At 54.4% G+C, this 25,074-nt stretch overlaps 1 protein-coding gene and 1 pseudogene across 2 annotated transcripts in view; both read left to right on the top strand.

Annotated features, from left to right (window-relative positions):
* Nucleotides 1-25,074, top strand: part of KIF2C (kinesin family member 2C) — a 1,365,901-nt gene that overhangs the window by 1,291,033 nt on the left and 49,794 nt on the right. The window lies entirely within an intron of this gene.
* Nucleotides 4,735-4,853, top strand: LOC146835174 (5S ribosomal RNA; annotated as a pseudogene).

Raw genomic sequence — 25,074 nt, 5'->3', positions numbered from 1 at the left:
GTCGTCACAAAGGCCACTAGCCAACGGGCAAGCAACCGGACAGACGCGGCAAGCAGGAAAATGCAGAAGGGCCCCACGCAGGACTCGTGGAGTGTGGGGGGCTGATCTTCGGTGCAGATGGTGCTTGGGGTTGGGGCTTCTCAATCCCCGGTGCACAACTTCGAGGGTGCCTCAGAAGCTGCGCTGGAAGATACTAGCCACTTTTCACAGGTAGCCGGTCCCACGTCTCTCGTCGCCTCCACGGATCTCAGCTCGGCTGTGGATGTGGATCAGGGTCGGAGAAGTCTGGAAGTCAAGGCTCTGGTCGGGCTCTGCAGTCGGTCCCTCGTAGAACTTCAGCAAAGCAAAGGGAAGTCTCTTGATGGTGCCTGTTTGCACAGGTTAGCCACTCCTTGGCCACAAGGGAGTTTCTTCAGTCTTCTTCTTTCGTCGAATGTCGAAGGTCCAGAGTTTCTGTTCAAGTTGCAGGTTCAGGATAATCTAATCTCCTGGGGCCCAGCTACCACTCTTATACTAATCTGGGGGGCTGGGGTTACCTGCTTGGTCACGCCTTATGGGTGGGACCTGGGAGGGGGGTGGTTACACCCCCTTCCCTTTGTCCAGTTTCGCGCCAGGGCTGGGGCTGGAGTGCCCCAGCACCGGTTTGAACTGGACTATGCACGGGACACCTTGTGTGCCCCAGGCATGTCTCATTCTTTTCATCCCTCCCTGCCCCAATACACTAAGGCCTGTCTGGGGTGGTGCTCGCGCCTCCCAAGGCAGGAAACCTATTGTCCAAGCCTCCCTTGCCGGATCACTCCCAGCAGCAGGAGGTCAGACTTGTGTCTGTGGCAGCAGCATCCATTTTGTGATGCTGAGGCTTTGGTCAGAGTTAAACAGCAAAGTAGGATTTTAACATGTCTCTCCCTCTAGAAGGGGAGAATAATATCCTCATCACCAGAAATGGTATGGGGGTATTATTCCAAAGTGTTAGACACCTTACACGACATGTTTTGATAAAGCCAAACCATAGTTACCATAACCGTTTAAGATTATAAGGTACTTGAGTATATGGTAGGCTATATCATAGAACAGCTATAAGGACATGGTTCCGAAAGCTGCAGACAGGCTCAGCTCATGCTAGAGCACCATCTCACATGTTACCAAGCACTCTGCCTCCAGGATTGTTAAGGCCTGCCATAGGAGTGGCTGATAGGTACACATGTGTCTATATGTAAGTTAGGTATAGGAATACTACACCTAAGCAAGGAGTGATTACACAACCTTGCCCCAGCTGAGTGATCAGCCAGTTGTGTCATAATGGAAGGCCAGGCCAGGGGTGGCACAATACATGCTGCAGCCCCTGGTAGGCCTAGGATACACCTATGCCCTGGGTACCTAAGGTACACTGTACAGGGGCCAATAAGGTGATCCTATCCAAATGGGTTATGCACCTAAAGTACATAGTATCAATTTAGAGAGAGAACAGCAGGGCTGTGGGTCTGGTTAGCCGGCCCACAGCCACATCTAAGTCGAAAACCAGTAAAGCAAAAGCAAAAAGTGGGGGTGAACATAGAAAGCAGACCCTACTCTCCTACAGCGTATTACGGATTCGTCTTCGGACGCTCCTTCTCCGGAGCCACGCTGTATATTGGTGTCGTCCTGCCCGGAGACTGGTTGCTGTGTGGTGTCTTTTTCACCGGCATCGAAGGGCGGCTCCTGAGGCAGAGGTGTTCGTCGGAAGAGCGGCAGGTCCCTCATTCTTCGGTTCCTTCTGACTTCCAGGTCTGGCCCATGCCTGTCCCGCTTGGCCTCTGGGACGGCGCCTTAGTTTGCAGCTGTCGCCCACTGAGGAGCTGCTTTCTCCACTGCGGGGCCCTACTGAGGCGGGTGCGGCCTTCGCTCACGCGGTGTCCACGGCTGTGGGCATCCTGCGCATGGGTGACCCGGTGGCTCACTTCCGGCAGACCATCTATTGGAGGTCCTCCATCAGGGCTCTGGTGGGAAGGAAATCTTACTTCCCTTTGAAGGTTCGCTCCTTTCTTTCTTGACGGGGGCTTGGAGGCGTCCTGCCTCAGGGGACCCGGTGCCTCCTCATCTTCTGCAACTCCAGGGACCGCGTGACCCGGCGTGTCTTTCCCTTCACCCCTCAGCTGCCAGCCCCCTTTTGCGGACTGCTTTTCCCTCCCGGCCGCCACTGTTAACTCCGCCGTCCCGAGAAGCCCACTGGCTGGACTCTTAGGGGCGTAGCATGTTCGCCTCGACCAGCGTGGCCCTGCGGGCCCTTAACACCTTGTGTGTGCTGGCTAGGGCCTCCTCCTGTTTGTGGGACTCGGTTGAGTCTCTGGGATCTGCGGCGTCCCAGGAGTCTGGTCCAGTGGACTTACGGCATCGTACATTGGATGGCCGGGAGTTTGTGATGTTTATTCTCCGCTCCGCACATCTCTGAAGAAGCCATGGCCCGGCCCATCACCTCTGTCGCTCTCCGTCTCCATGCTTGACTTCGGGACGGAGTATTCCCTGAGAATATTCGGGAGCGACTCATCGACCTTCCGTTTGATGGCAGCCTGTTGTTCCATGCCCCGGCCGACTCTGCCATCCAAAGGCTCTTGGCAGGGCTCCGTCCACTTCCTCCTCCTCCTCTGCCTTAACCACCACCTCCTCCGTCCCCTCCTCAGTGACTTCTGAGTTGGGTTGTTTCTGGGCCTTCCTTGGGACTTTGGCATTGTTGGCTGCTGGATGGCCCTTGTATTAATGGTGTGTGGGTTCTGCAGGAGTTGTTGCGCAGACTTGGTCCTGAAATTGGGCCTTCTGCTTTGCTTGGGCTGCTTGTCAAGCCTTCAGCAGGGGTGCGTTTTTTTTCCCCCCGTGGCTTGTTTTTGCCTCTGCTGCGGAAGTTCTTCCAAAGAGGGTTCCCATTTCTTGGGACTTACGTACCCTATGTGGGGTAGTGGTAGCTGTCATATAGCTTGCGCTCTGCTAGAGGGTTCTGGTCGCCTTCGGGTGCCTGTTCTCCATGGCGTTTAGGTGGGTTGCTTTTGCTTCCTGAGGTTGTGTGTGTGGCCACTCGTAGTGGTGTGCCCGGGCATCTCCTCCTCTCCCTGCTCTTGTCCTGAGGTCTGGGATGATCCTGTGTTCTCCCTTGCCAGGCGTCGCCTACTCGGCCTTCCTGGGGCCTCGGGCTGTTCTTCTTGCTTCTGGCAGCTTTGACTGCCGGCGCTGTTCTGGCTGGCAGGCTGCTCTCCATCTGGAGTGGGTTATTCTTCTTCCGCCTTTCCTGCCTTGGCTTTTACCTTGTGGGGTGCTTCGGCCTCTCCGTCCCTACCCTTGGTTCCTCTGCTGTGAGGGTACGAGCCTCTTCAGCCTTCTTTCCCTCCTTCATCCCCTTGGGGTCGGTGGGTTTCTGCTGGTGGGGGTTCCCTTGGCCTGGCAGGGGCGAGGTTCTAACTGGTCCACAGATCTGGTTCCCTGTGGGGGCCTCTGTTCTGCATTGGCTGGTGCAGTCCTTTCGCAGACCCTATTTCCCTGTGGGTATTGCTAGGGTATCTATTCTATGTGAAGGAATTTGCGGCTAGTGGTCTCTATCAGATGTACAAGTTACTTACCTTCGGCAACGATGTATCTGGTAGAGACGATTCTAGACGCAGATTCCTTCACGGCCCGCCCTTCCTCCCCTATTCTGCGAGGACCCTTTAGTTGGTCTTCGGTACTCGCCTCCCGGTGGGGGGCTGTGTCTCCTGTGAGTGCCTTCCTTGTTCTTGACGGGTGACTCCGTCTGGGGGCGGTTCATTCCTCCTTTGGTTCTTTGGAGGATGGGGTTCCGGTGCCCTGCTGCTCTGGCTGCTCCAGGTTGGGGGGGGGGGGGGGAGGGGATTGCTTTCTATCCCTGTCCTCCCTCCCCTCCTTCCATTGCTATCCTCTGATTGAGGGTCCTCTGGCCATGTCTTGCCCATGTCCTTGTGGGTGGTTGCCCTCTAGGTTGGGGTGGCTTGGAGGTTTGTTGTCCCTGTCTGTCTTGGGACTGGTCCCATTCCTTGCTCAGGATGGGGGGGTGAGTTTACTACGTGTGCCATGACTTTTACGCATGTTCTTTGCCTCTGGGGCACAGGGATGGGAGTCTATGTGCTGGCAGAGTGACTGCGGGGGTTTCTGCTTGTACTTCTTCTTTCCCTGCCCTTGGGTTCTGCGGTGTTGGCACTACTCTGGTGGTGTTGGTCACAGTTTCTTTCCAATTTTTCTGCTCTTCACGCACTGTTCCCATGCTTCATCGTTTATCTGGTGGGTCCGCGTTGTGGTGTGGAAAAGTTCTCCGTTGAAAACTGACGTAGGCGTGCCGGGGCGAGTCTTATGTGACCTCGCTGACGTAACGTGCGCGGACGACGCCTGGGTGGAGTCGCGTGATGTCGCCCTGCCCCCGGTGCACAGGGATGCTGTGGCAAAAAAGTTTCTGGATCCAGTCTCACACCTGGGGATCATTCTTCTCTGTGTGAGGGGATAGGTAATTCATTTGTTCATTCCTAGAGGATGATGGGGTCAACTCTGTATCTTATGCTGTGTGATAGGTAGTGTCGGAAACAATCCGATGGAGACTTCCAGCTGCAGTTTTCTTGCCTGTTTTCAGTCATACAGTTTATGGTTTTAGTTTTTAGGTTTTATAGGAAGCCCCTTCTTGTTCTCCCGCAACGCTTTTTGCATCTGTCTATATATTACCTGTCTTTTTGGGTTTGTATCTATTTTCTGTTTTACAAGTCCTTGGCATACGGCCATACCACCCTGACAGCAACTGATTTTGTCTGATCTCAGAGGTTAAGCAGGGTCGGACTTGGTTAATACATGGATGGGAGACTGCCTTGGAATACCAGGTGCTGTAGGTTTTTTTCATCTTCAGAAATCATGCCAGTTACTTTTTGAGACTGACTTGTGATCAAACTGTTCCATATCACAAGTGTTGCTGCATGCGCTTGTTGCTGACAAGTATTCATTTAATATATTTCTTCTTAATGTTTCATTTTTTTCCTTATTTGATGTTTTGATACTGCACTAATGGATGCGTTCCCTTTTCTTTTTCTTGCCGTGGTATTTTGAGCGTCCCCACGGCTCGTAGACCTGTTCAGACTTTTGGGTCTTGACACTGAAAGCCATGCAGGCGCAGGCTTTGTACATACCTGTAGTCCTGAAGTAAATGTGGGCCAGCAATGCTCTGTGTTGTCAGAATACTCGGAGTCTATTCTGACACAATTTTATATATATTGTGTATATGTCCAGGTGATACACCTTTGTGGCAATTGTTTTTACAACTGGCATAGTTGATGAATATCAATTTTAAATTCAACCCCATTAGTGTCATTTTAGTCTGTGCAGTTCATTATGTAACCTTCGAGTAGTCATTTTATTAAAACCATATTCTCTATACCATGTGATCATGGATTCTATTATGAGCCAAGTTCTTGTTCTGCTATTCCTATATCATTTGGACAGTTGATAGTTATGACCGACTGGTTCTCTTAGAGAACATTTGGAGATTTAGTTTGCAGACACTCCTCCAGGCGGTATAGCTATGGTATTTAATTCAAATATCTGAAAGAAACACGTTAGTGACAGATTCCTTACCTTAGAATATCTCCAGGCGTCAGACTGGATCCAGAATTTTTTTCGTCTGCAGTACCCCTGCGTGTCGGTAGGTGGCATCGTGCGGCTCCGCGTCCGTTGCTGGCGTCGTATGCGCCGAGATGACGTCACGGAGACAACTAAGGCACCACCCATGCGCACTGACGTCTGATCTTTCTTTTTCCGCGCCAGTAAGCGCAGATCCGGTTATAGCATGTACCTTAGTCAGTTTTTTACTATCTTTTTGAGACTTTGTCTCCTGTAAGTTTGAGTCTACTCTGGTGCACGTAGGGATGCCTGGTATCTGAAAGAAACACGTTAGTTAGATTCCTTACCTTAGAATATCCCCAGGCGTCAGGCTAGATCCGGAAAGACTTTTCGTCAGCAATGCCCTTGCGCATTACTAGGCGTTGTCTGCGGCTCCATGTCCGTCCTCGGCGTCGTGATCGCGGGGATGACGTCTGAGTACTTAGACGCCGCCCTCTCGCGCTGACGTCAGTTCTTCTTCTTTTTTCCGCGCCAGTAAGCGCAGATCCGGCAAGAGCATACCCTTTAGTCACTTTTTGACAACTTTTTTGGTTCATCTTTCGAGTCGACCTTGACTCCTGGTGCCGGTAGGGATGCACGGTTTCAAGCCATGCGACGCCTGTCACCGACTGATGTCGGTTACGGATCACCACCGTCTGTCTCTCTACTGCCTTGGGGCCGACCATGATGCAGAGTCGTGCCCCGACTGCTGGGCCTTGACCTCGAAGGCTAGGTGGGAGCGGTCCCGCAAGCTCCTCGAGGTCCGGCAGTCAGCTCCGTGCCGCTCGAGGTCCCGGTCGAGGAGGAGGTCGAGGGACCGGTCGCGGAGCCGCAGCCATCACCGCTCGTCGGGTTTGAAGTCCTCGCATTCCGGTAAGTCGAGGCACAGTAAAAAGTAGAAGAAGCGACATCGCTCTTCTGACTCCCCTCGCGGGTCGCGCGACTCGGCTGAGGGTTCGGGTGGCACCACCCACGCGGCTCCGTCGGAGCCGCAGGAGTCGCATCCGGCCCCATATCCTCCAGTCCCTGGGCCTAATGCGACTCCGGGCGACATCCGGGACTTCCTCGTGGCCATGAGGGGTCTCGCTCCGCCGTCGAGGCCTGCCGGCACGCCTTCGGACCCCGCAGGTCCGACTGGGAGGCCTAGCGAGCCGGCGGCTTTGGCCCCGGCACCGTCGTCGACTTCGGTCCCAACGCCACAGGCCCCCGTGGGATCCTGGTCGACGCCGGTTGACCTTTTGATCCCTCCGCCGGCGCCGACCCCTATGGTGCCGTCCCTGGTGCAGTCTTCGGACGACGTCGTCCCCAGTTTCAGTCCGGGTTCGGCGTCGCAGCAGCGCCGCCAGGCGCCGTCTCCGGCGCTAATGGATGAGCAATTCATCCTCCGCCCGGCTCTGTCCTTTCAACCTGTCTACCAGGAGTCGGATGACGGGGACGACAGAGGGGTCTGAGGACCCTCTGGCACAGCAGTGCCAGTTTGATCAGGACTGGGCAGAAGAGCTGGGGGATGCCAGTGGTCTCGACACCTCCCCTGACACTAGCTTTATCTCTCCTCCCTCCTTGGCTACGGAGGAGGGTGCCACCTATACTGTGGTGCTGCACAGGGCTGCCGAAGCCCTTCATCTGGAGCTCCCTGCAGTGGCCGTGAGGACTAACCTACTCACTGAAGTGCTTCAACCGCCAGTAAGCTCTTCGGAGCCTCTGCTGCAGTTCAATGAAGCACTGACTGACGTTCTGATGGGCACCTGGTCCAAGCCCTCCAATCACTCCTGTGGACCGGAAGTGGCTCGGCACCACCGCCCTGCACCGGGCGACCTCCGCTTTGTCAGTGCACCCCACCCCTGAGAGCCTGGTTATCCAGGCCTCTATGTCCCAGACCGCATTCCCGTCCGCTCCTCCGGATCGGGAATCCAAAAGATTGGCACAGTTTGGGAAGAAACTGTTTAACTCCCTCAGTTTGGGGTTGCGGTCTATCAACACCGCATGCCTTTTGGACCGTTACATCCACTCCTTGTGGGATACGGTGGCGGACGTGCTGCCCCAGTGTCCGGAGGAGGCTCGGACACGGCTCGCCCAGGCTCTTGCTGAGGGACGGGATGCAGCACGGTACTCGATTCGATGTGGGCTTGGCACCACGGACTCGCTCGGTAGGGCGATTGCGACGATGGTGGCAATTGGTCGCCAAGCCTGGCTGAGATCCACGAATTTCTCCTGGGAATTTCCAGAGCACCCTCGTGGACATGCCCTTCGATGGCTGTCGCCTTTTTGGCGACAAAGCGGATAGTGCGCTGGAGCGCTTTAAGGACTCCAGGGCTACGGCCAAGTCCTTGGGCCTCTCGGCCCCGCGCCTGCAAACTTCCGCTTTTTGCCCCTTTCGTGGCCAAGGAAGGGGCGCCCCCACACGTCCATCTAGCCACAGGCCGCAGAACCAGCCTCAACGCGGGCGTGGATTCTGCCGAGGCAGAGGAGGGGGACAGAGCCGGTCCGTCCACATCTGCTCCAGCAGCATCTGCCTCAAAGCCTTACCTAGTCTGAACTTTCAGGCCCATTCCATGCCAGTGGGAGGCAGAGCTCGCCATCACCTGCTCCACTGGCGTACCATCACGTCTGACAGGTGGTTGCTGCAAATCGTCCGAAGGGGCTACTCTCTCCCCTTCGAGGCGACCCCTCCAGCCATGCCAACGCAGTACCACCGCATGTCGGGGATCACTTGCAACTTCTGCAGGAGGAAGTTACGGCCCTCTTGGCCAAGGGGGCCATAGAGCGCTTTCCTGGCCCAGTAGTAGGTCGTGGTTGTTACTCCCACTACTTTCTGGTTCCCAAGAAGGGTAAAGGGGGCCTACGCCCTATCTTGGACCTCAGGAGCGTCAACGCCTTCCTCCGGAAGGAGAAGTTCAAGATGCTCACCTTACCTCAGGTTCTGGCTGCCTGGAGACTGGTTGGTAGTGTTGGACTTGCAAGATGCATATTTCCACATTCCCGGCCCACCGGCGTTACCTGCGGTTCACGGTAGGCCACGAGCACTTTCAGTTTACCGTGCTCCCCTTCGGCTTCACCAGTGCCCCTCTGGTGTTCACGAAAGTGACGGCGGTGGTTGCAGCTCATCTGTGCAGATTAGGGGTTCCTGTCTAATCCTATTTGACGACTGGTTGTTGAAGGCGGGCTCCCCCCAGGCAGTCGTCTCCCACCTCCAGACTACGGCCGACCTGCATTTGCTGGTGTTCTCCATCAACGTGCCGAAGTCGCATTTGAGTCCCTCCCAGAAGCTCCTTTTCATTGGAGCGGTTCTGAACTCTGCGGAGTTTCGGGTCTATTCTCCGGAACAGCGGGTTCGGAATATTCATTCTCTGATTCCGATCTTTCAGCCTTTATCCCAAGTTTCGGTCAGGTTGGTGCTGCGGCTGCTGGGTCTGATGGCCTCCTGCATCCTGCTGGTACATCACGCCAGGTGGCGGATGCGGGCTCTGCAGTGGGACCTGAAGTTCCAGTGTGCTCAACATCGGGGCAACTTGTCCGACCACGTCCTGATCTCAGAGGGCTCTGCAAGACAGTTGCAGTGGTGTCTCACGGACCGCGATTGGGTCAGTGGCAGATCCCTCTCCCTACCCCAACCGGAGCATGTGGTGGTGACGTATGCGTCCCTCCTGGGATTGGGGGGGGGGGGGGGGGGGGGGGGCTTCACATGGGAGAGGTGGAGATCAGAGGCCTCTGGTCTCGCGCGGAGTCCCGGCTCCATATCAACCTATTGGAGCTGTGGGCGATCCGGCTTGCACTGAAGGCATTTCTTCCCTCTGTACGGGGAAGTGCAGTGCAGGTGTTCACGGACAACACCACCGCCATGTGGTATTGCAACAAACAGGGCGGGGTGGGGTCGTGGACCCTTTGTCAGGAGGCTCTGCGCCTCTGGACATGGCTGGAACATCAGGGCATCACCCTGGTGATTCAACACCTGGCGGGCTCTCTGAACACCAGGGCGGATGAACTCAGCCGCCGGTGTATGATGGATCACGAATGGCATCTGAACTCGGACGTCGCACAAGGCCTCTTTCGGCAATGGGGAGAGCCTTGGTTAGATCTATTAGCCACCGAAGAGAACGCGCAATGTCATCAGTTCTGCGCGTTGGAATTTTCAAGGCGGCACTCGCTCGGAGACGCTTTTCGTCGCGAGTGGAGTTGCGGTCTGTTGTACGCCTTTCCGCCTATACCACTTCTGCCCAGAATGCTGAACAAGATCAGGCGCGACTGGGCCCAAGTCATCCTTGCGGCTCCTGATTGGGCACAAAGATACTGGTATCCCGAGCTACTCAGTCTGTCAATCGATCCCCTGATTCGACTGCCTCTTCAGGAGGACCTTCTGTCGCAGCAGCAGGGGACGGTCCTCCACCCGAACTTGTCCAGCCTCCACCTCCATGCGTGGAGATTGAGCGGCGACAGTTGATGCCATTTGACTTGCCTCCTGAAGTCTGTGATGTCCTTCTGGCAGCCAGGCGTCCCTCCACTAAAACGGTATACGCCTGCAGGTGGAACAAATTTGTGGCATGGTGCACAGCAAAGGCTGTGGATCCCCTTTCCGCCCCTCTTTCTGAGGTTCTCCTCTTTCTTCTTTCCCTGGCCCAGCAGGGCTCTGCTCTGGGCACCCTCAAGGGATATCTTTCAGCTGTTTCTGCCTTCTTACGGCTTCCTGATCAGCCTTCTCTTTTCAAGTCCCCTGTTGTTTCTCGTTTCTTCAAAGGCATTACTCATGTTTCCTCCTGTCCCTTTCGTAATGCCTCAGTGGGACTTGAACCTGGTGTTAACCTATCTGATGTGCGCTCCTTTTGAGCCACTTCATAATTGCCCTCTTCGTCTTCTGACTCTTAAGACTGCTTTCCTGGTTGTCATCACCTCTGCCAGAAGGGTGAGTGAGCTCCATGCTCTTTCTTCTAAACCTCCTTTCCTCTCTGTCCATTCGGACAAGGTTGTTTTCAGGACTCGCCCTTCCTTTCTCCCTAAGGTGGTAACTGCCTTTCACATCGGCCAGTCTGTTACATTGCCCACCTTCTTTCCGCCTCCCTCGAAAGAGGAAGAGAGGCTCCACTGTCTGGACCCAAAACGTGCGCTCTCCTATCTGCCCCGCACGAAACCGTTCCATGTGGACGACCAACTCTTCGTTGGCTACGTGGGTGCTAAGAAGGGGCAGGCAGTGCACAAGCGGACCATCTCTCGGTGGGTCGTTTTCTGCATTAAGGCCTGTTATTCCTTGGCTAAGAAGGAACCTCCTGTGGGGCTGAGGGCCCAGTCCACTCAGGCCACAGCTGCTACTACTGCCCTGGGACGGGGAGTCCCTCTGCCTGGACAGCCAAGTCCGGAGAGAAGGCTTCTTTGGCCGTTCCGTTCTCCAGGACTTCCTGGTGTGATCTTGGTTCGCAGACCCACCACCGGGGTTGGTATTGCTGGGGTATCTGTAAGAAACATTAGTTACATTCCTTACCGCCCCGCCCATCCTCCCCGTTCTGCAAACTGATATCTAGGGTTAAGGTCATCCCTTTCAGGGCCCTAGATTCATGGCACCAGTGTCGTTTTCTTGCATGGCTCTGCGTTCCTGGCGCGGAGAGCTATGTACAAGATCTGATGTCAGCGCGCGAGGGCGACGTCTAAGTACTCCGTCGTCATCTCGGCGATCATGGCGACGGACGCGGAGCCGCAGTTGACGCCTAGAGACGCGCAAGGGTATTGCTGACGAAAAATGTTTCCGGATCCAGCCTGACGCCTGGGGCTATTCTAAGGTAAGGAATCTAACTAACTAATGTTTCTTACATATATATTGTTACCGAAGGTAAGTAACTTGTTCTTTAAGTCTTGTGGGGCCTGCCGTCGCAATATGGCTGTGGTGGACCCCTACGACGTCTGTCCTCTACTGCCTGGAGCGCGACCAAGACTCCCGGTCCTGTATGGACTGTTTGGCCATGGCCCCCGAAGGCCTTGAGGGAGCGGCAGCGCCGGAAGCTGTTTGAGGTCCGGCACTCGTCCTGCGCCGTTCACGGTCCAGGGGCCGCTCCAGAGAACGCTCGCGGGGCCACCATCATGGCTCCTCTGGCTCCAAGTCTTCACCCTCGTATTCGGGTAAGAGACGTCCCAAAAAGAATTCGAAGAAGCGTTGTCGCTCTCCGACGTCCCCCCGTCGGTCCCCGGATGTGGACGGGGGTTCTTCCCCTGTGGCTCCTTCGGAGCCCGGGAGTCCTGCGGCCTACCCACCTGTCCCGGGTCCGTCGGCGACTCCCTCACAGGTGCAAGAATTTCTTGCTAAAATGGACCGCCTGTTTAGGCCTCAGGCTCCCGCTGGCGTGCCCTTGGGCCCCGCGGTCCCGTGTCAGGATACTGTTGGCGGCTCCGGCCCTGGCGCCGCTGGATCCTGCGCCGCTGTTTCCAGCCACGGCGCCACAAGGTCCCGCGCTTCCAGCCCTGACGCCACCCTCGGCTCAGTGGATACCATTTGTTCCGCCACTGCCCAGGTTCCCGGAAAATGTTGTCCCTACCTGGGATCCGCATTGGGACACAGCGCTGGTTCAGCCCAGTCCGGCGCCGTTCCTGGTGGTGTTTGTTCCTTCCCTGGTCCCTGCCCTGCCACCACAGTCTGTCCCACATACGGCGGAGGTGGAGGACGACTGGGAGGGGTCGGAGGACCCTCTTGCTCGTCAGTGTGACTTCGACCAGGACTGGGCAGACAAGTTGAAGGAGGCCGACTGCCTTGATCTCTCCTCTCACCCGGGGTTTGCCTCTCCTCCGCCTACCATGGAGGAGGGCACTTCGTACACGATTGTGCTCCGTCGGGCCGCTGAGGCCCTCCACCTTGATCCTAATGACTAATCTCCTCACTGAGGTGCTCCAGACGGCATCCACTTCGTCGGAGCCCCTGCTGCCATTTAATGACGCCGTCACTGACTTCTTACTCATGGCCAGCCACAGGGGCCCCTGTGGATAACAATGTCGCCAGGCGTCATCGCCTGGCGCCAGGTGAGCCTGCCTTTCTGACTACTCATCCTACGCCCAAGAGCCTGGTCACCCAAGCTTAGATGTCCCAGAGTGCCTTTCCCACGGCTCTGCCAGATAAGGACTCTAAGAAGCTGGAGCAGTTCGACAAGCAGTTGTTCTCGTCGGCCAGCTTAGGGCTGCAGTCGGTGAACACCGCATGCCTATTGGACCGCTATTCCCACGCGGTGTGGGATGCCGTTGCACAGGTGTTTCCTCAGTGTCCTGAAGAGATCCAAGCTATGCTGTCTCAAGCTGTTGCCGAGGGTAAAGATGCGGCTAAGTTCGCCATTCGGTGTGGTTTGGACACCGCGGACTCACTAGGTAGAGAAATTTCTACGACTGGTGCTTCGTCGCCACGCCTGGTTGAGATCTACCGGGTTCTCACCAGATGTACAAAGCTCACTCATGGACATGCCCATCTGAAAGAAACACGTTAGTTAGATTCCTCACCTTAGAATATCCCCAGGCGTCAGACTGGATCCGGAAGATTTTTCGTCAGCAATACCCCTTGCGCGTCGCTAGGCGTCGTCTGCGGCTCCGCGTCCGTCGTCGGCGTCGTGCGCCGGGATGACGTCGTCGGAGTACTTAGACGCCGCCCTCGCGCGCTGACGTCAGTTCTTCTTTTTTCCGCGCCAGTAAGCGCAGATCCGGGAGAGCTACCCCTTTTAGTCTTTTTTGACTAACTCTTTTTGATCATTTTTGATCCTTGTCTGTCGACATCTGGTGCCGGTAGGATGCCTGGGTTCAAGGCTTGCGAAGATTGTCATCGACTGATGTCGGTGACCGATCACCACCGCCGGTGCCTCTACTGCTTAGGCCCCGACCACGACGCGGAGTCGTGCAACGACTGTCAGGCCCTGACTTCGAAGGCTAGGCGGGAGCGGTCCCGCAAGCTTCTCGAGCTTCGCCACTCGGCTCCGCGTCGTGCGCGATCCCGGTCCAGGAGGAGGTCCAAGGATCGCTCGCGGAGCCCTAGCCGACGCCACCATCGATCGTCGGGCTCCAAGTCGTCGGGTAAGTCCAAACACTCTAAGAAGTCCAAGCGGCGACATCGCTCTTCGGACTCCCCTCGCCGGTCGCGCGACTCGGCCGAGGGTCCAAGTGGTTCCACCCCCGCGGCTCCGGCGGAGCCGCAGGTGCCGCGTCCGCCCCCATACCTTCCGGTCCCTGGGGCTGACGCGGCGCCGGCGGAGATCAGTGCCTTCCTCTCGGCCATGAGGAGCCTGGCCCCGCCGTCGACGCCCGCTGGCGCGCCTTCGGGCCCCGCGGACTCGACTGGGCGACCTCGCGTGCCGGCGGCTCCGGCCCCGGCGCCGTCGACGACTCCGGTCTCGACGCCGCAGGTCCCCGCGGGGCCCTTGCCTGGGCCCCAGTCGACGCCGGTTGACCTAGTCACTCCTCCACCGGCGCCGACGCCTGAACCACCGACGCCGTCACCGGCGCCGCCGACGCCTGTGACGCCGACGCCCCAGTTTAGCCCTCATCCGGACCCGACGCCGGCACGGCGTCCGCCGACGCCGCATCCGACGCCGCTTGAGTCCTACCATCTCTACAGTCCGGTTCCGATCATTCCTCCTGTTTATCAGGAATCGGAAGAAGGGGGCGACTGGGAGGGGCTCGAGGACCCTCTGGCTGTTCAGTCACAGCTTTCTCAGGACTGGGCAGATGAACTGGGGGAGGCCAGTGGACTGGACACCTCGCCAGACGCTGGATTCACTTCTCCTCCGACCGTGGCTTCGGAGGAGGGTGCAGCATTTTCTGTGGTGCTGCGCAAGGCGGCTGAGGCCCTTGGGCTCGAGTTGCCTGCCGTGGCTGTGAGGACCAACATCCTCACTGAGGTGCTTCAAACCTCAGCAAGCTCCACTGAGCCTCTGCTGCCGTTTAACGAGGCCCTCACTGACGTTCTGTAGGGCACCTGGTCCAAGCCCTCCACAGTTCCTCCTGTGGATAGGAACGTTGCCAGGCGCCACCGCCCTGCTCCGGGCGACCCCAGTTTCCTGTCCCAACACCCCACCCCCGAGAGTCTGGTTATCCAGGCCTCTACTTCCCAATCCTCCTTCCCGACCGCTCCGCCGGACCGGGATTCCAAGAGACTCGAGCAGTTTGGCAAGAAACTGTTCTCGTCCCTTAGTTTGGGCCTGCGGTCCTTAAATACCGCCTGTCTCTTGGACCGTTATTCCCATTCTCTGTGGGATACGGTGGAGGACGTGCTGCCCCTGTGTCCTGAGGAGGTCCGGACGCGTCTTACCCAGGCTTTGGCCGATGGGAGGGATGCAGCACGGCACGCCATTAGATGTGGGCTTGACACCACGGACTCGCTAGGTCGGGCGATTTCCACCACGGTGGCGCTCCGCCGCCACGCCTGGATGCGGTCCATGTCATTTTCCGGGGATGTCCAGAACACCCTCATGGACATGCCCTTTGATGGCACTCGCCTGTTTGGTGAGAAGGCGGACAGTGCGCTGAACCGCTTTAAGGACTCCCGGGCTACGGCCAAGTCCTTGGGCCTCTCGGCTCCGCGGGCGCACACCTCCGCTTTTCGCCCCTTTCGTGGCCAAGGAAGGGGCGCCTCCTCACGTCCGCAAAGCCACCAGCCGCAGAACCAACCTGCACGCGGTCGCGGACGTGGCTTCCGCCGTGGCGGAAATGGAGGCCGACGTGGTCAGCCCACTTCCACCCCGGCAGCATCCGCCTCAAAGCCCTCCTAGTCCGAGCTCTCAGGCCCATACCACGCCAGTGGGCGGCAGAGTTCGCCATCACCTGCTCCACTGGCGGTCCATCTCATCGGACAGGTGGGTGCTGCAGATCGTCCGCAGGGGCTACTCCCTCCCCTTCGAGACGACCCCTCCAGCCATGCCACCGCAGCACCACCGTATCTCGGGGGATCATTTGGATCTTCTCCGCGAGGAAGTTTCGGCTCTCTTGGCCAAGGGGGCCGTCGAGCGCGTTCCGAGTCCAGAAGTAGGTCGTGGTTGTTATTCCCACTACTTTCTGGTTCCCAAGAAGGGCAAGGGGGGCCTGCGCCCTATCTTGGACCTCCGGAACGTCAATGCCTTCCTCCGAAAGGAAAGGTTCAAGATGCTAACGTTGGCTCAGGTTTTAGCTGCCCTAGACCCTGGAGACTGGATGGTAGCGTTGGACTTGCAGGACGCATATTTCCATATCCCCGTCCTGCCGGCCCACCGGCGTTACCTGCGGTTCACGGTGGGCCAAGAGCACTTTCAGTTTACCGTGCTCCCCTTCGGCCTCACCAGTGCCCCTCGGGTGTTCACGAAAGTGATGGCGGTGGTCGCAGCTCATCTGCGCAGATCAGGGGTCCCAGTCTTCCCCTATCTCGACGACTTGTTGTTGAAGGCGGGCTCGCCCCGGGCAGTCGTCTCCCACCTCCAGACTACGGCGGATCTCCTGCATTTGCTGGGGTTTTCCATCAACGTGCCGAAGTCACACTTGAGTCCCTCTCAGAAGCTCCTCTTCATCGGAGCGGTTCTGGATTCGGCGCAGTTCCGGGTCCATCCACCGGAACAGCGGGTCCGGGATGTACAGGCCCGGATTCCCATCTTTCGGCCTCTATCCCGGGTTTCGGTCAGGCTAGTGTTGCGGCTTCTGGGGCTGATGGCCTCCTGCATCCTACTAGTGCATCACGCCAGGCGGCGCATGCGGGCTCTGCAGTGGGACCTGAAGTTTCAGTGGGCCCAGCATCACGGCAACCTGTCCGACCATGTCTTGATCTCGGAGGGTACTGCACAGCAGTTGCAGTGGTGGCTCACGGACCGCGAGTGGGTCAAGGGCAAGAGCCTCTCCCTTCCCCAACCGGAGCACGTAGTAGTGACGGATGCGTCCCTCCTGGGATGGGGTGGCCATATGGGAGAGGCGGAGATCAGAGGCCTCTGGTCTCCGGCGGAGTCTCGTCTCCACATCAACCTGTTGGAGTTGAGAGCGATCCGGCTTGCACTGAAAGCCTTCCTTCCCTCTGTCAGGGGAAGTGTCGTGCAGGTGTTCACGGACAACACCACCGCCATGTGGTACTGCAACAAACAGGGCGGGGTGGGGTCGTGGACCCTTTGTCAGGAGGCTCTGCGCCTCTGGACATGGCTGGAACACCAGGGCGTCACCCTGGTGGTTCAACATCTGGCGGGCTCTCTGAACGCCAGAGCAGACGAACTCAGCCGCCGGTGCATGATGGATCACGAATGGCGTCTGAACTCCGAAGTGGCGCAAGGCCTCTTTCAGCAGTGGGGAGAGCCTTGGTTAGATCTATTCGCCACCGAAGAGAACGCGCAATGTCAGCAGTTCTGCGCGTTGGAATTTCCAAGGCGGCACTCGCTCGGCGACGCTTTTCGTCACGAGTGGAGTTGCGGTCTGTTGTACGCCTTTCCGCCTATACCACTTCTGCCCAGAGTGCTGAAGAAGATCAGGCGCGACCGGGCCCAAGTCATCTTGGTGGCTCCGGATTGGGCACGAAGATACTGGTATCCCGAGCTACTCCGTCTGTTGACCGATCCCCCGATACGTCTGCCCCTTCGGGAGGATCTTCTGTCGCAGCAGCAGGGGACGGTCCTCCACCCGAACCTGTCCAGCCTCCACCTCCATGCGTGGAGATTGAGCGGCGGCAGTTGATGCCATTTGACTTGCCTCCTGAAGTCTGTGATATCATTCTGGCAGCCAGGCGTCCCTCCACAAAGACGGTATACGCCTGCCGGTGGAACAAATTTGTGGCATGGTGCACAGCAAAGGCTGTGGATCCCCTTTCCGCCCCTCTTTCTGAGGTTCTCCTCTTCCTTCTTTCTCTGGCCCGGCAGGGCTCTGCCCTGGGCACTCTGAAAGGTTATCTTGCTGCCATCTCCGCCTTCTTGCGGCTTCCTGATCAGCCTTCTCTTTTCAAGTCCCCTGTGGTCACACGTTTTTTCAAAGGCATTACACACACGTTCCCTCCTGTCCCTTTTGTAATGCCTCAGTGGGACTTGAATCTGGTATTGACATTCCTGATGTGCGCTCCCTTCGAGCCTCTTCACAATTGCCCTCTTCGTCTTCTAACTCTAAAGACTGCTTTTCTGGTAGCCATCACCTCGGCTAGACGGGTGAGTGAGCTCCAAGCTTTATCTTCAAAGCCTCCTTTTCTGTCTGTTCATCCGGACAAGGTTGTCCTTCGGCCTCGTCCCTCCTTTCTTCCTAAAGTGGTGACTCCATTTCACCTTGGGCAGTCTGTCACCTTGCCCACCTTCTTTCCGCCTCCGCATCCTTCCAAAGAGGAAGAGAGGCTCCACCGTCTGGACCCAAAACGTGCGCTCTCCTTTTATCTGGACCGCACGAAACCGTTCCGGGTGGACGACCAGCTTTTTGTTGGGTACGTGGGCGCTAAGAAGGGGAAAGCTGTGCACAAAAGAACCATCTCTCGGTGGGTCGTTTTGTGTATAAAAATCTGCTATTCCTTGGCTAAAAAGGACCCTCCTGTTGGGCTGCGCGCCCATTCTACTCGGGCCACGGCGGCTACTACTGCCTTGGGACGGGGAGTCCCTTTGCAGGACATCTGTCAGGCGGCAACGTGGGCTTCGCTACACACGTTTGCCAGGCATTATTGCCTTGACAGCCAAGTCCGGAGGGATGGCTTCTTTGGCCGTTCTGTCCTCCAGGACTTTCTGGTGTGATCTTGGTTCGCAGACCCACCACCGGGGATGGTATTGCTTGGGTATCTATTCTAAGGTGAGGAATCTAACTAACGTGTTTCTTTCAGATGAACAAGTTACTAACCTTCGGTAACGATGTATCTGTAAGAAACATTAGTTAGTTAGATTCCTCACCGACCCTCCCATCCTCCCCGTTCTGCGAACTGACATCTAGGGTTAAGGCTATCCTTTTCAGGCCCCTAGATTTTATTTTTGGCACCAGTGTCGGTCTTTGCATGGCTCTGCGTTCCTGGCGCGGAAGGCTATGTACAAGAACTGACGTCAGCGCGCGAGGGCGGCGTCTAAGTACTCCGACGACGTCATCCCGGCGCACGACGCCGACGACGGACGCGGAGCCGCAGACGACGCCTAGCGACGCGCAAGGGGTATTGCTGACGAAAAATCTTCCGGATCCAGTCTGACGCCTGGGGATATTCTAAGGTGAGGAATCTAACTAACTAATGTTTCTTACAGATACATCGTTACCGAAGGTTAGTAACTTGTTCTTTAATGGCACTCGCCTGTTTGGCGATCAGTGCGCTGGAGCGTTTTAAGGACTCGCGGACTACGGCCAAGTCCTTAGGTCTTTCCACAAAAAGCCCATCCACTCCTGGTTTTCGTTCCTTTCGTGGCCACGGAAGGGGCGAGTTACATTGATCGCCCCGGATTGGCCAAGAAGGGTGTGGTTCACAGATCTACTTCACCATTTATCGCACCCTCCGCTCCATCTCTCTCTCAGGGCAGACCTCCTCTCGCAGTCGGAGGGGCAGGTTCTTCACCCCCACCTCCAGAGCCTGCACCTTCATGCCTGGAGATTGAACGGGGCAACCTGAGTTCTTTCTCTCTCCCGCCTGATGTGGTGGATGTTATTTTATCGGCCAGGCGACACTCCACCAAGTCTATTTACTCCTACAGGTGGTCTAAGTTTGTAAAATGGTGTGGAGAGAGATCATTGACCCTTTAAAAGCTCATCTTTCCAATGTGCTTCAGTTTGCTCTTAACTTGGCTCAGCAGGGTTGTGCTGTGGCCACGGTTAAGGGCTATTTATCATCCTTATCGGCTTTTCTGTGTCTACCAGATCAGCCGTCGTTATTTAAGTCTCCTATTGTTTTAAGATTTATCAAAGGCCTTACTAACAGGTTTCCACCTACTCCCTTTGTAATGCCACAGTGGGACCTTAATCTTGTCTTAACTTGTTTGATGGGGTCCCCTTTTGAGCCCCTTCATAGCTGTCCTTTGAGGCTGTTGTCCTTTAAAACGGTCTTTCTTGTAGCCATAACCTCGGCAAGGAGGGTGAGTGAGCTTCAAGCTCTTAGTTCGAAACCCCCGTTTTATCCTTTCATGTTGAAAGGTTGGTCCTTAGGACCACGACTGCTTTCGTACCTAAGGTAGTTACTTCCTTTCATCTGGGGCAGTCGATTTCTCTCCCTGTATTTTATCCTCCCCTTATCCTTCCAAGGAGGAGGAAAGACTTCACCGATTGCACCCTAAAAGAGCTGTGAGCTTTTATTTGGACAGAACTAAGGATTTTCGTTTGGATGATCAGCTCTTCGTGGGCTATATTGGACACTCTAAAGGCAAGGCTGTGCACAAGCGCACTCTGTCCAGGTGGATCATCCTAGCCATCGAGATCTGCTATGCCCTTTCTGGTAAGGTTCCTCCTGAGGGTATTGGAGCTCATTCAACGAGAGCTAAATCTTCTACCTCTGCTTTGGCCAGGGGTGTTCCTGTTGCAGACATTTGTAAAGCCTCCCTCCATACTTTCGCAAAGCATTATTGCTTGGACTCTGAGATGAGGAGGGAGGGCCACTTGGCGCACTCTGTCTTGCAGGACTTTTTGGTATAGGAAGGTGGACACCCTCCTCTGGGAGTGGGACTGCTGTGGGAATCTATTCACAAGGTGAGGAATCCACTGGCAGATGTATCCATCAGAAGAACAAGTTACTTGCATTCGGTAACGCTTTTTCTGGTGGATACAATATCTGCCTGTGGATTCCTCACTGGCCCACCCGCCTCCCCGTTGTCCACCTTTGTATACCTTAAAGGTTGCCTTGCTTGACATGTTGTTTTATCTAGTACACTTATAGGAAATGCTTCTGTTCCTTAGCTTTCCTTTTTGTGTATGTACTATGTATATTTGTTCGAATGTTGTATACTGTGTATACTTTGAATCTGTTGTCAGTCCACCTGTTCGCCTCAGAGGCTCGGAAAAAATGGGTGGAACTGACGTCATCACGCCGACGTAGCTCTTATGGCTCCGGTCACGTCATACGGAGTTGCGAGCGGAGCCGAGGTATTATGACGTCTGCGTGGAGAGCTGGGGAAAAAATTCCATGGAACGCTGGCGCAGGGGATATTCACAAGGTGAGGAATCCACAGGCAGATATTGTATCCACCAGAAAAAGCGTTACCGAAGGTAAGTAACTTGTTCTTTGGCTCCAAAAACTAAAAGCCAAGGATGGCCCAGTTTCTTGTCCGATCTTACTCATCTGCCAAGAGGGTGCATGAAAGGGAGAGGTCAGACATTGAGTCATTCAGAAACCTCCCAAAAAGTCTTCGAAAAAGACTCACTGTGGGTTCTCTAAGGAGCAAAGCCCCTCTGACAAATATTCTCAAACATAGGTGGCGTGAAAATCAAGCAATCTAAACCGGAACCTGCTACACAATCTCCTCAGGTTTCCCATAAATTCAACAACCCATCTGGGACACAAAGACAGATCCAAGAGTTACACAGGAACATGCTCAAATCCTTCGGGTCCTTCCAATTCAGTCTGGCACGATTGCAGGGTCCTATGGAGTCTAGGCCCTCCACCAGGGATACCACAGGTGGGTTAGTCCTCCGCACCAGTTGGATCCTCCAAACCCATCACCAGACCTTCTACGGCATCTGTACCACCTCCACGACTGTTCTTGGAACATTGACTTTGATTCCTGAAGAAGTGGTCCATTTTGGGCTTTCCAATTCAGTCGACGTGGCTACAACCTTGACCGAGGCCTCGCTCAGTTTCTGCCAAACCACAACCTTGTCAGATCCACTTAGTGTTCCTCCTTCACAAGGTAGGTCCCACACAATACATTCCTTGTTCAGGACAGTTTCTGATAATAATGATGTAGGTGATGAAATTGGCCATCCCTACCACGAGTAAAACTGTTGTGATGAACTACAGGATGCCAGTGGCCTTGACACCTATCCTAATTCCGACCTCTCATGCCTTTGGTCCTGCCACTGAGGAAATGTGCCCCCCAGTCCTTTAATGCTTGTTACCAGCTGGGTCCACATTCCCACTCCTGGGATTCAGGTACTCCAATCCTCCCAAGGATACCAAAAGACCTTCGTCCTATTCGGACCCAGGCTATTCAGAATGGCTGTGACACTGCCAGACTTATGCTCTGCAGCGGGCTGGATACCACTGACTCAATTGGGCGAGCAATCGATATTATCGTTGCAATTTTTCGCAATACCTGCCTACGATCTGCTGCCTTTTTGGGCAATATCAAATCGTTCCATGTGGACATACCTTTTTATGAGATTAGTTTTTGGGGGGGACAAGGCAGACTCTGCTTCACGTCACCTCCCCCTCCTGAGGGGTGGGATTGGCAAAGGTGGGCACACCTCTCCTCCTAGCTCGGTTTTCCTGCTGATTCTACTGCCCAAAGTGGGGGCCAGAACCGGTGGGAGCCAGTTTCTGGGGCCACCAAAAGGCTGGGACTGCGTACAAAGATGGCTGGCCTTTGAAGCTTCCCCTTTCGTGGACCCAGCCCATCCTGGCACAGGAGGCATGACATCTCTGCCCAGGAGGGGCTTTGTTTCTGGGGACACAGAGCGGAAGCACTCTCTCAGGGGTTCAGAAACCTGTCTGTTTATGGCAAATCAAAAAATCAAAGGAGGGAGTGAAGAGGAAAAAGGTAGAATCGTCGTCTTCTTGATACTGTTATCCAACATATGGATTCTACCATGTATTATGTGAATATATATGCACCCATGTGTGTGCTGCTATTGTTATTTTTATTTGAAGTGTTTAGTCATACATGAAAAATGGTGCAAAAGGATCAGAGCTCCTTCTCTCAGGGCAATGTTTCAAAATATTGTAAAATACCCCTCACACACTGAAACCTGATTCAGTGTCATGCTTCATCATTGGGGTCTTCCCGCCCCTCTACGGGATGGGGCGTGCTACGACTTACGTAGACGCAGGAGCACTTTATTCAGTGATTGGTGAGTATGTGTAGTGCGTGGGATCGTGAAAGGAAAATGTGAGATGGTTAAAAATTCTCTGGCTGTGGAACAAAAATACTTTGTCTTCCCTGGCTGAGAATAGTAAGTGGGGAGGTGTAGATGGTGTACTATGAGTCACCTCCTACAAGGCCGACATGTTTCAGAAGCCATCCCTTGGCTTTCTTCCTCAGGACCAAAAAACGATCCCGGTTACACCTCAATGGGTGATGGAATAAATGTACATATGCCTGATAGTCACAAACACTGTCCTTTGTTCCCTGTTATGGGAGTAGAAAAATATACCACTTGTAAATCTTAAGAATCTGAAAAGAAAAATATTTTGGATAAATCATGGCTTTCATCGTTTATCTTTATCTGTTCACATCACCAAAGTTTTAAGCTTTTTTGTGATATATTTCTCTTGTGCAACTCTGTTGTAGGTAATGGTACCATTTGGTAAATATCCTCTACTCATAAATCATCTGAAAGAACACTCCTTGTGATTTCTAGTGCCCAGTATCACATTTACTCAACATTCTATCGTACATATGTATCTACTAGCAAGATACAGCTTATGTTACAATACATTTATAACTAAAGGAAGTATATGTACATTCTGATTGTGCCCCAAAAGGTTACAGATTAATGATCACAGCAAACGAACACTCGCATTTGTACTCCCGTGACAGGCCTTGGAAAAAATGGGAGATGTTTGGCAAAAGTCTTTGCACTCGTCCTTTTTAAACTGATCTCACAATGTCTTTTTATTTTTTTTTTAAAATAATGGTATTTATGCTCTCAAAAGGACGTGCCATAATAATACATACTTTGGAATTTTATCGTTATCGCTCCATGAGCTCACACGAGCGGTGTAGGGCGCCTTCAAATAGACACTGTGGGTATTTTAAAAGAACAGAAGGAAAATCAAGGTTTTAATGCCAGGGTGGTTTTTAAACAAACAAGCGTGGTCTCTTTGGCTTTTTTAAGGACATGCCATTGTCCTACTTGCATGCTGGAAGGAGCGCGATCACCAAAGGAAGTACCTTCTCGTGGCTCGTCGGAACCTAACTGAGGTTTGCCAGAGCCCGGTCTTTTTTTTTTTTTTGATAAACAAGTTTTTATTGTTTTGAGCGATACAACATAAAAACCTTGAGCCTGTCGATCCATCAGCTGTCAACAACACAACATGAGAACACGCCACATCCCCGCCCCCCCCGAAACCCTCCTCCCGCCCCCTCCCCCCCGAACTGCCTGCTCATAATACATTGCCCAACCATTTCCCACAGACCTTCCGGTATTTCTTGTGGCAACCTCGTGCCTGGTAGAGAGTCCGCTCCTGTGCCGCACACCAGTCCACGCCGGTGCTCCATTTGGCCAAGCTAGGCGGCTGCGGTTGTTTCCAGGCCGCTGCAATGTCTCGCTTCGCTACCATGAACGCTGTCGTGAGGAATAACTTCTCTGCGCGCGTGCCATATAGGCCGTCAGGGATGCCCAGTAGAGTATGTCTAGGGTCATGTGGCACCTCCCACCCCAAGATCTCCGTGAGCTCGGCCTCTATACCCCTCCAGTACCCCTCCAGATCCGGACAAGACCACACCATGTGTATAAAGTCAGCCGGCTCAAAGCCACAGCGGGGGCAAGCTGCGTCAGCGGAGAGGCCCGCGCGGTGCAGGCGAGCCGGTGTGAGGTAGGCAGTGTGGAGGTAATAAATTTGAATAAGCCTCAGTCTGGCGGAGGCTGTCACCAACCTGGGGGCCATAAGGGCGTCCCGCCAGTCGGCCTCGTCCAGGGGACCCACCCACACCTCCCATGAGCCCGGTCTTTTAAAGTGCAAGGAGGCATGCTTGATAGGAAACAGATGTGGCTGGGAACACTAGAACTTAAAATTTTAAAGATGGCCACCGGTAAATGGACCCAAAACAGGGTTCATTTTGATCCACTTCCTGTTGGAACGATTAACATTGAATCAGTTGAAAAAGCAAGCATATATTTGTTTGTTTTGAGGATTATTTTGGAGGAGTTTCAAAAGGCAGCCAAATGAAGGTTGAATTCAAAGGAATTATTAAACAAAAAAGAAAAACAAATTGCTGTGCTAGAGACATCGCAGAAAAGCATTCATGTATGTGGGTTTTTTGAAAAAAAACACAGGGGGGTCAAAGTATAAAAAATGGAAAACCTAATGGAAGATAAAAAGTGAAGAATAAATCCCAGTAGTAGAATGCTAGAGGCTGGAAAAATATTAATTGGAGAACATTTTCCTGTCGGAGGATAAGGATTAAAAAGCAAAAACCATGTATATTTAAAAATAGTGTGTGTGTACACTCGGGTTTCAAAAATTATAGTTTCTCTGAAAAAGGAAGAAACCCAGTTTCCAAGGGCATAAACCTCTTCTTTGTTCAGTATTAGTTATGGGGGTGATTGTAGTACTGTATACTCCTTATGAGTCTGCAACTTTTTGGTTGATCATTAGTTGTCAGGGGATTCCTGTGTTAAATTTTGTATACATCAGAGCTGATTCCAAGGAATCTCATCGTTCAGGCCTTTCTCATGCGTCCTCAAACGGAACACCCA

The sequence above is a fragment of the Triturus cristatus genome, chromosome 4_2 (genome assembly GCF_964204655.1).
Source record: "Triturus cristatus chromosome 4_2, aTriCri1.1, whole genome shotgun sequence".
NCBI lineage: Eukaryota > Metazoa > Chordata > Amphibia > Caudata > Salamandridae > Triturus > Triturus cristatus.
The sequence above is the reverse complement of the archived record's forward strand: the minus strand, read 5'-3'. Positions and strand labels throughout refer to the sequence as shown.